The sequence below is a fragment of the Asterias rubens genome, chromosome 7, assembly GCF_902459465.1.
Source record: "Asterias rubens chromosome 7, eAstRub1.3, whole genome shotgun sequence".
NCBI classification, from domain to species: Eukaryota; Metazoa; Echinodermata; class Asteroidea; order Forcipulatida; family Asteriidae; genus Asterias; species Asterias rubens.
The window spans coordinates 15,437,360-15,448,278 of NC_047068.1; the positions used below are offsets into that span (position 1 = coordinate 15,437,360).

A 10,919-nucleotide genomic window follows, 5' to 3' on the forward strand; every position below is an offset into this window, starting at 1 on the left:
AATAAGTAAGCTTTTATGCAAAAATTCAACACCAAGGTTTGCATCTTTTACAACGCTGTATGATATCTGATTTTAAAAAAGGGAAAAACAACAAACACTCCCTCAAAACAAACCCAAAACAAAACAAAAAACATTGCAGTCTCTAGGGTCAAATTTGTATGGTTGTGCTTACCAAAATAGAATTTGAAGACCTCACAAAAAAGACATGCATAAGTTGCTTATTTTGATTGCAACAATCAGAATAATATAATTTGTTATAAACATTACAAAAAAATTCCTAATAAAACACACCTTATGTTCTTTTATTCACTATGACAATACTTATTATTCTCATTTTCAATTGAGAGAACAGACTATTTATGGCTCATTGGTGTGGATTGAGTGTGGAAAGCTGGTTGAATAAATATTTATGGAAACTGCCAGGAAAATTAAATGATAATGCCGCAAAATTCCCTATCCATAAAGAAACAACAAATAATGCCTGATAAGTACAAAAGCAATGCAACATAAGCCTATTTTGAACAAAAAAATACAAAGCAGTTAATAACCCCCCCCCCCCCCCAGAAAAAAACCCCAAAACAAAACACAACAAACAAACAAACAAACAAGTAGTATATGAACACAATAACACAAAACAAACAAAATGACTTTTATAAACAGAAAAATTAATGTCGCAAAAGTTGGTTTGTTGAAATTATACTTCCATAATTATCAGCTTTCGCAAGTCAACCAGGGACAAAGCTGCAAGGGTTTTAACACCCTACCCTTAGAAACCTACAGCAAATTCTAAAAAAATTCTAAATAACTCATGTGAAAACCGGGCATTTGAAAATGTTTTCTTCTTCATAAAATTTGTTGAGACACTCACAAAATAGGCCAAAACGGATTTGTCACAATTATTTTCAATGCTTAAATTTTATCACAAAAACATTTTTTTTTTTTTTTTGGCCCTATTTTCAATCTGTATTTATATATTTTTAGGCAAATACAGTGAAGTGAAGAAGGGAACAGACACAAATTGAAAGTCCTTGCTGTGAAAGGGATTTACAACAAATTTTGCAAACTTGTACAAAAAATTGAAGTTGAAACTTGTATAAAATCCTTGGAAAAACCTGAAAAGACAAGAAGAATCTCTGCCGCACGAGGGCGCTATTCCAGATAAGCGGTGATTATTATTTCCACGCGTGGATAGTAATTTCACGCACGACATTAGGCTTGGTTCAAAGTCTTTGATCGTGGCTTTTAGTCGTCCTAAAGGCCGCTACAAACAGCGCCCTCTCCGTCATTTAGCCTAGGGCGCGTGATAGCTAATAATGTGGTGGCGTTTTTCGTGGCTGAGATGCAGAAGAATAACCGCGATATATGACTTGAAGCAAGTCTAGCACGACGTCTGCCTATCTGCGTGCTTTTTCTTTGCAGCGCATATAAAGCACACACGTGCCTGATATCAGGCCTTTCCAACGTGTCCATGTTGACCGAAGGACGTGTCTCAATCGGGCGTCACGAGTGAGTCCAATTTTTCTCCTTCAACAATTTAATTTCTTCGTAGACACTTTATTATACTAGTAAATAATACATCGTCGATTTAACAGGACTTCTATTTGGCTTGTTAACGTAGTTTTAACATGTGAATTTTTGTTGAGGAAAATGTGGTCGAAACTGCCTTGGGTTTCGTAATGGCGTGTGCTGGTTCGCGGGCCGTGGACCACGTGTTTGCACCGTGCGGGGTGGAGCAAGCGCTTGGTATGTTTGTACTTGGTAGTGTAGTACTACTAGTAGTATAGTGAGCCCGCTGTAGGCAACTTTATACTATCATTTAAAACTACATGGGGATGGTTGATATTTACCCTAAACATAACTTTGTATGTATGCTAACTAAGATATTTTAATAAATTTATGAAAAAATGAAGCAGTACAAAAATACAATGGACAATAAATTTATATTCAATCTGGGTCCATGAAATAGGTATGGTTTTCCTATCCTAGTGTACCTTATCGTCAAGTCAATTAATGCTGGTTGGTAACTTAATTTTGTATTTTTATGGAGGAAAAACATACCCCCCCCCCTCAAAAAAAAAAGTTTTATAAAATATATTTTTTTATATTTATGCCACAATTTACCTACCTGCCGCTAATTTTTTTTTATTTAGTGTATGCATGGAGGTAGAAATTTTGTTGAACGGTGGATGTGTGCAACTTGTCCCCAATTATTTTGTTTTCAAAATCAAATCTTAATGAAGGCCCATTCAGTTCAGCCCTGACAAAACAGACAAGTGAAAGTGAAGTAGGCTTCTTGTTATTGCTCGTTTATTTTTGGAAAGGAAAGCGTCTGATGATGAACACTTTTTCCCTCGCAACATTTTATCAACAAACATCAAAATCTTATTTGATGGGTAAAAAATCGTTTTCACACCTTGAAAGAAATTATCACACAGGCATTAATTAAAAACTGGGCCTAAAATTTCATCTTTGTTGAAAGGGCAAATGCCAATTTTCATTTTGCAAAGGGCACTTTTGGATTGCAAACTGTAAATATTGGGGTACATTCAAGGCCAAGACCGGAGCATCCAGACCTTTCCTCCACAAAATTCCAGACCTGTCTCGTGTAATGAAACTAATTTCATAGAAAATACACATGGACTAGAATAGAACCAATCTTTTGCCTTCAGTGACGAAACGATGACGAGGCTGAATGCTCCTTACTGTTTTCATGGTAACTGCAGCTTAACATGTCTTATGTTTTGCTGATTTATGTTGCCTGGTTACATAAGGATCAACCCTTTTGATGAAAAGTGCAAGAAGGCTTGGGAGAAGGCTTGGGAGAAAGTGTTCATTCCACAAGCTGTGTGCATTCAAACAGTGATACGATACATTCAAATGTTTGTACCATTTGAAGTGCATAATTTTGGTTTTCACGAAGAAATGTACATAGGAACATGCAAGCAAATTAGACAAGCTCACATCATCTATTGAATATAGATTTAGGTAAGTCTTTGCTTTCAGCCACCTAAATAACAGGCCCATGAAAGCTCCACATTTTAGCGGATATCAGCTTTTCCGTTGATCTCATCAATTTTGTTATTTCCGCTTGTTTAAAAAAGAAGACAGAAAAAAAAGATTATACCTGTCTGCTGGCTACACGTGATGCACACATAATCTTTGAGTCCTACACGTGTGCATGTGCAATGTACATGATTTTTTAAATACAGCACTCTTTTAAATTTGTATCATTTCAGTGCAATGGAGAAATCGGCAAGTTTCAAGAACTTTTATGTGTTGTGTACAACGAAATCTGCACTCAAACCAAGCAGGTAAACGTCAATTTTTTTAACTGTTGAATTGTTCATATAACAAGTAGGTGAAGTTTTCATTTTGAGAAAATAATGACCCTTTGCCTTCGGTGACGAGACGATGACGAGGCTGAATGCTCCTTACTGTTTCCATGGTAACTGCAGCTTAACATGTCTTATGTTTTGCTGATTTATGTTGCCTGGTTACATAAGGATCAACCCTTTTGATGAAAAGTGCGAGGCATTTGTCTGAGAAGGCTAGAGAGAAGGTGTTCATTCTAAAGGCTGTGCGCATTCAAATGTTCGGACCCATTCTAAGGGAGTCATTTTGTTTTTCACTTAAAACCCTTTGCACTCGGCTAGCTGTCCAAAGGATACAAAAAATAACGGGCCTGTGAAATCTCCTCTTTTTAGCACGTATCCATTTTTTCATTGACCAAACATTCTGTTGATTTTCTTTTTAAAAGTATACAAAAAAAGACTGAATGTTTCCGATCTGCTGGCTATACATACATCATCATACAGCACACACGAAGTTCTAAAACACTCGGTACTTTTGCAGTGTACAGAAATGTACCGATATTAATTAACTCTTTTTAAATTTAAAAAATAGTTAATGGCCTGACGTTTCAACTCTAGCAGAGTCATTCTCGAAGGCTAAATGACAACACAACAAACATGAACAGGTAACTAAGTGAAACTTTTTAAATTTGTATCATTTCAAGGCATTGCAGAAATATGAGGTATGAGGGGCGGCAAGTTTCCAAACTATGTACAACATTCGAGAGAATCTGCCCGGAGACCAAGCAGGTAAATAAGAATGCACAATTGGAATTGTGTAACTATTAATCGTTTTGAATTTCCTATCATTTTCCTATTTTTCATTTGAGAAAATAAGTGTACTAGTGCTTTCGGTGACGAGACGATGACGAGGCTGAATGATTCTTACTGTTTCTATGGTAACTGCAGCTTAACATGTCTTATGTTTTGCTGATTCATGTTGCCTGGTTACATAAGGATCAACCCTTTTGATGAAAAGTGCGAGGCATTTGTCTGAGAAAGCATGATGTAATATATCGGATTTGTTTACCCTATTCATAATTACGATCAGGTTTGCTCAGTGATTTCTTTCCCTGCCTTTCGCCTCGGTGAACTCTGGATAGAATCCCACTTGGTCCGTAGCCTTGCATCTGGTTGTGTTTTCTGTCCTTCGCTAACTGTGGGTTTTGGGGTTTTCCCCCTTTTTTATTTTTATTTTCTTCTTGCATCTGAAACTGAACATTTCTTCTAGTTTCTAAGTTTTCCTGTTTGACTTTTGTTGTTTCAGGTGACTGAAGTTGAGTCGTCATGAGGAAAGTATTTTGCAGAAATGGGTTTCGCATGTCTCGATGGCTTCGACCAGGAACGAGAATTTCAGAAATCAGGTTTGTACAAGTTCAGTTTATTTAGAAAGTATTTGTCTGAGAAATGTACAGATACACTGATTCAAGGATTAGCTTGACTACTGAAACATTTTATTTTATGGGTTAGTTGATCTCAAAGGTATTCACAGCTCCAGGTTGTGTAAAATGCTTGTGGCCAGCTTGTCTGTGATGCATTTATATCATGTCACATAACGGCATTATTTAACAAGTTTCTTAATTTGTTTGTGTCTTTTCTTGTATTGATGCTGTCCTTAAAATGTATTTATTTATTGTCAATTGTCAATGCATTTTTACTGTGATTTATATGTGCTTGTTCTAAGTATAGACGCTCTCTTGAAACAATTGATCTCTTTATTGTCTGCCTTTTTTTCTGGTGTTTGTGTGTTTTCTTGTATACATTTATGATCTTGCAGTTCTGCCAAATTGTTTTCATTCTTATAAACTTGTGGTATTTCCTTGCATTTTCATGATAAATCTGTGTTTTTATAATGTGATTTTCCAATGTGTTGTTCATATATTCTAGTTTGTAATGCCCCTGTTATTTATTTAATTGAATGGTTGCAATACAAAATCATTAAATTGATCACATGTCTGGAGTAGCCATGGCCAAGAGTCTGGTTGTAAAGGATATCATTTCAAAAATTTGTGCCATCAAGTATTATCATCAAGTACGAAAGTTAACTTTGAGGTTATTTACTACGTTTTCTTTCTGTGAAATCAATCAATGACCAGATGATAAATTGGTCAACTCTTTGGTTTGAACTCCAGTTGTAGTAAATGTTCAATCAAATGCAGAAGTTCGCATTGCCATTTCTTGTTTGTCAGTGATGTATAACAGACCAAAAAAGTTGATAGGACCTAAAACACTCCCAGAATGGTTGTGTTGCGGATCAAATCCTGCTGAGACAAATAGAGTGGCAAGGCAAAGAGGATAGTTCGGTCAGGTTTTTTTTTTTCTTTTTTTTTCTTTTTTTTTCTTTCTCTCTCTTCACAAAAGAACCTATTCATCAATTTATTATGGAATCTTTTAACCTCAGAATAGATGCATGTCTTGTGGACCTTATTCTCATCGCTGGAGTTCCTCAGGAACACAAGGATTAAGGTAGGTTATTTCTCTTCGCTGAAATTTGGTTGACTGATCACTCAGAAACAGGCATGATATTCTTCCTACTTCCGTCTGTTATTCGTATATTTGTTTAGTCCTTGGAGAATAAGACAAACTGTGATTAAGTAACCTGAAATGCTCATTAATTCCTACACTATGTGAACACACAGGTCATCCCTTGTACTACATAAAACTGTTGTACTTTTTTTCCCAGGAACTAAATAAGCCTGCAAAAATATTTCAACTGTGTATGGTGTTTTTTGCGGCTGTAATATCGATGACGATTCAGAAGACGTTACCTTTGTCTGAACGGGGTTAGTCGTCCTTGTGGCGGCTCTCTCCAATGTAGACAACAGGACACCACTGAGATTAAGAACAGCCTCAAAAATACACAGCACATTATTTACATTGAATCAAATATTCCTGTTATTGAACGTAAATCATGCATTCTATTTTAGGTCCGAAGTGATGGCATTATGCATTTCAGGCATGAGACGATGTCGGACTGCTGATAACCTACCTGTTTTTTTAGGTAAGTGTCCAGATTGTTTGCTTAACTTTGACATCACAAATTTTCATCACTAGCAGTGCATTCTCATACTTTGATTTGAGCTTATTTTGGAAAAGATACTGAAGTCTTTTGCGGCTGTAGCATCGATGACGATTCAGAAGACGTTACCTTTGTCTGAACGGTGCGAGTCGTCCTAGTGGCGGCTCTCTCCAATGTAGACAACAGGACACCACTGAGATTAAAACAGACGCAAAAATATACAGCACAACATTAACTTTTAATCAAATATTTCTGTCATTGAATCTGAAACATTCATTCTTTTTCAGGGATGGCGGGGTGCATTTCACAGATGAAGTGACTGCAGTGTAAAAATCGGTGACTGCAGAGGTCTTTTAAACCAACTTATGTTTAAGGTAAGTGTCGAGATTGTTTGTGTTCAACTCTGTTATCATAGGAGTGTGTATTCAGGTTTTGATTGAGTGTACTTTGGAATATTCTGAAGTCATTTGCAGCTGAAGTTTTGATGACGATTTAGAAGACGTTACCTTTGTCTGAGCGGTGTTGGTCGTCCTTGTGAGAGCTTTCTCCAATGTAGACAACAGGACACCACTGAGATTAAGAACAGCCGCAAAAACCTTAAGTTTTAGTTGAGAATAAGACCATTGGTTTTCATTATTAACAGCCATGTTTCATTATTAACAGCCATTCTTCCTAAATATTCGATAATGTTTGTGCCCTCAATAAAAATTCATCAAAATTGTTATTAAACAGCCTGAATAGTCTATCTAAACCTACACCATGATATGTTCATGTATAGGTCAGCCCATGTACTCAATGTTTTCATACTTTTGATTTTTTGAAGGGGTCAGATATCGTGCCTGTATTTAACACATTCCTCTTGTGTTCATTTCAGGGATGACTTAAAGATGACTTGAACCATTCTTCTTGGTAGCCGGAGACAAGCAGACACTGCTCAAGGTTTGTACAAGTTCCATTCAATCAGACATTTTAGAGCAGAGAAGATAGCAACCTGCCCAATTTCTATCTTCCAAGTAGATATTCCTCTGCAGTTTGTAGTGTGTAGTCCCAAAAATCTGTATTTTTTCTTGGTTAGGAGTATCAAGTTTATGGAATTGAAAAGTTTGTACGCAGTTGACAATTGTACAGAAAGAATCTTTGCAGTGATACTAGCAACAACAAAAAAACCACGCCATCCACCAAAGGTATTTTATCTTGAAGCATCATTATAGAATTAAAAGCGGAATACTTTTGACAGCTTTGAGTCGATGATTCTTTTTTTACAGGTTATCCAGGTCAGAATATTACCATGGTGATATCATAAAGTAGAATCTGAGACTTGTATATGAGCAATGAAAGCCGGTTTCATGCTTCAAGCGAATAACAATCGATTGGAAATGAAGCATTTCCACTAAGATTAACCATGTCCGTAACCTCTTTCTTACAAAATTTTCTTATCCAGAAGAAGTAAAATTAATGTTCTTTTTTCCTTTTGCAGGACCAATTCAAGTGTGTTAATTAACTCTGGACATCAGTGTGCACTAGGAACAGGTAAATTTACAGAACTCTATTTCCAAGACTTGTCACTTGTTCTGAACCACCACCATCACCATCATCTACTGTCGTTGCTTGTATATGATGAGAAACCACATAGGTTCTGACACCTCTTATGTTAGGGCCAAGCACTCAATGCTGTGGCTCGATGAGTCGACTAATCTCTGAAGCAAGCAAACAGCGAATAACAATCAATTGGAAATGAAGCATTTCCACTAAGATTAACCATGTCCCTAACCTCTTTCTTACAAAATTTTCTCATCCAGAAGAAGTAAAATTAATGTTTTTTTCCCTTTTGCAGGACCAATTCAAGTGTGTTAATTAACTCTGGACATCAGTGTGCACTAGGAACAGGTAAATTTACAGAACTCTATTTCCAAGACTTGTCACTTGTTCTGAACCACCACCACCACCATCACCATCATCTACTGTCGTTGCTTGTATATGATGAGAAACCACATAGGTTCTGACACCTCTTATGTTAGGGCCAAGCACTCAATGCTGTGGCTCGATGAGTCGACTAATCTCTGAAGCAAGCAAACAGCACTAGATGTGATGATGAACTAGTTAAGTTGGCTTGAACTGCAGAACAAGTCGGCTGTACATTTAACATGCTGTCGAGTTTTTTGACTTCCATATGTAATTCAAACTTTTACATGTTGGCTTTTTGACTAGCCCTGTTGGGCCACCTGAGAGGGATTTAGGCGACCAAACTTTGACTGGCTTACAACGCTCTCTAGTTTCTGACTTGACTTTATTATTTGTAACATGTACATATTATTGCCTGTATAAGATAAGTTACTGTCGATACAAATGAACTTTGAAACCTTGAAACTATTCAATCAAGTCCCCATTTTGGGTGTGTGTTTTCTTTGTGTTTTTTTTCTCTTTTTCTTTTTTTCCCTTTTTTTAATTTTGTTTAATTTATTATTATACTTTACTTTATTTTCCCGTAAAAAAAACTCTTTGTAAATGAAGAAGTTTTTTTTTTTTTTTTTTTTTTTTTTTTTTTTTTTTTATTATTTTTTATTATAACGTTGAACATCTTTATTTCTGGGTTGTTCAACATACAATTGTTAACAATTAATTTACCCCGTCAGTTTACCATGTAGTTTTATAACATTTTAATTGTAACGGTTGTGGATCTTAGCCTAGGTATTTTACGAGTATTAATTTACCCTGTCAGTTTGCCATGTAGTTTTAATTAACATGTTAATTTTAATTGTTGTGGATCTTAGCCTAGGTATTTTACGAGTATTTATTTACCCTGTCAGTTTGCCATGTGGTTTTAATTCACATTTTAATTTTAACTGTTAAGGATCTCATCATAGGTTTTCTATGAATATGAATTTACCTTGTCAGTTTGCCATGTGATTTTAATTATAATTCTAATTTAAACTGTTACTCTTAGCCTAGGTTTTTTATGAATATTGTCTTGTACAGGCCTAGGTATAAGTCACATATTTTTGTGCTTGTAATAAGATCAAACATTACACTGAAGTATTTTAGCTTTGCTACATTAGCATTGTTCTCTCAAACCCAGATAACATTTTTTTTAAACAATTCATTTGACAGGTTCAGCCAGCCCTCTGAGCAAAGAAAACGACTTGAAACATTTCTATGCAAGGTAAGGTTTTTTTTTATTGCAGTACTTCAATACCATATGTATTCGTAACTCCCTGATGCAAAGCTTGCCATTCGCAAATACTTACTGCTTTGTATTGCCAAAACAAACCTGTATACGAGTGATATACGAGTTAAAAACTACTGAAGACCTGCTTGCTAGTTCACGACACCCCACGGCTGCATTGGAAACCACAACTGCCCCCAAATTATATAGACCCATGCTAATAAATAATTGGGCCCGCTGGTAAGGGACTAAAAGAATTAAAGGCAAACCATGTTGTGTGTTGGAGGCTTTAATAACTGAATGAGATTGATTGTAATGCTTGCATATGATGAAAGAAACTCAATTGTTTGTGATGTAGTGAGCAAAACATCCACCAACGCTGATGCAAGTTATTTCATTTCGCCTCGTTCATTTTGCTATTCATCCACTGACCACGATCGTCAAAACATGTCAGTGCTAAATAATAGAAGCCCATCATTTTTGTATTTAATCTTTTTTTATTGACCTAATCACATTAGTGTAAATATTACTCTCAAGCCGTGTAAAGTTGGCATGTGTGAAAAAAACAAGTGCCAAACCAGCCGAGTGTAGTTTTGTTACAGTTCTCAAGTATTTGTAATTAATTTTTGCGTTAATTTTTCTTGGTTTTCAGAGATTGGTCTGGAGCTGTATTGGATGAAACCTGAAGAAATAAACAGAACCATGTGGGTTTCCCAACGCGAAAAATTACTCTTTGGAAATAGACTGAATGCTTAATCAACTTATTTTATGTCTCTTTATTAACATACTGTTTTTCCTTAAACATTTCATAATAATTCAAATTATCATCTAAAAAAAAACAATTTTTTTTTAAATAGTTTTGCTTGTAGAACTTTAAAAATCTTATAAATACATCTGTTTCAGAACTGCTTACAAAGTATTAATATCGTATGGTCACATGTTATAGACCCTCATATGTTGTGAACCCAAACTTTGACTCCTGTTTACCGTGCGACTGCGCAAGACAATTTCGCTATTCCTAATGGTGGGGACCGCGTCACGTGGGTGTGTATAAACCTTTGTTTATGACCGATAAAAAGTGTTAATTCATGGGCGTGACACGCGACCTTGCACCTGTTCTTATAAGACAGTTTCTTCATTCCTATTGGTCGAGAGCAACGGCTGAAACAGTTATAAGGAGTTGTTTACACGAGCGTAGCGGAGGGCTTTACCATTTCATAGCTGGAGGGGTGTTGTGTTGTAATAATTAGTCTTTGCATTTATTTTACCTTTTGACCAAAAAAGTGACGATGTTTTTGACCTAGTGTTTCAACTAGTGTTTAAACCCGCCGAGGTCTGGTTCTTTATAGTTTACCTCGACTTCGTCTAGGTAAAATTATTGCGAACC

General features: G+C 36.0%; 1 long non-coding RNA gene across 3 annotated transcripts; it reads left to right on the plus strand.

Moving 5' to 3' along the window:
- Positions 1-1,448: 1,448 nt before the first annotated feature.
- Positions 1,449-10,639, plus strand: LOC117292277. 3 transcript variants are annotated; one of them, XR_004519285.1, is made up of 12 exons: positions 1,449-1,506; positions 3,237-3,311; positions 4,016-4,100; positions 4,618-4,714; positions 5,752-5,816; positions 6,278-6,351; positions 6,657-6,743; positions 7,244-7,308; positions 7,847-7,899; positions 8,204-8,256; positions 9,478-9,529; positions 10,185-10,639. It is a non-coding gene; the product is annotated as an uncharacterized LOC117292277 (long non-coding RNA). The 3 variants fall into 3 exon arrangements; XR_004519286.1 differs by having other exon boundaries at positions 5,757-5,816; XR_004519287.1 differs by lacking the exon at positions 8,204-8,256.
- Positions 10,640-10,919: the final 280 nt, after the last annotated feature.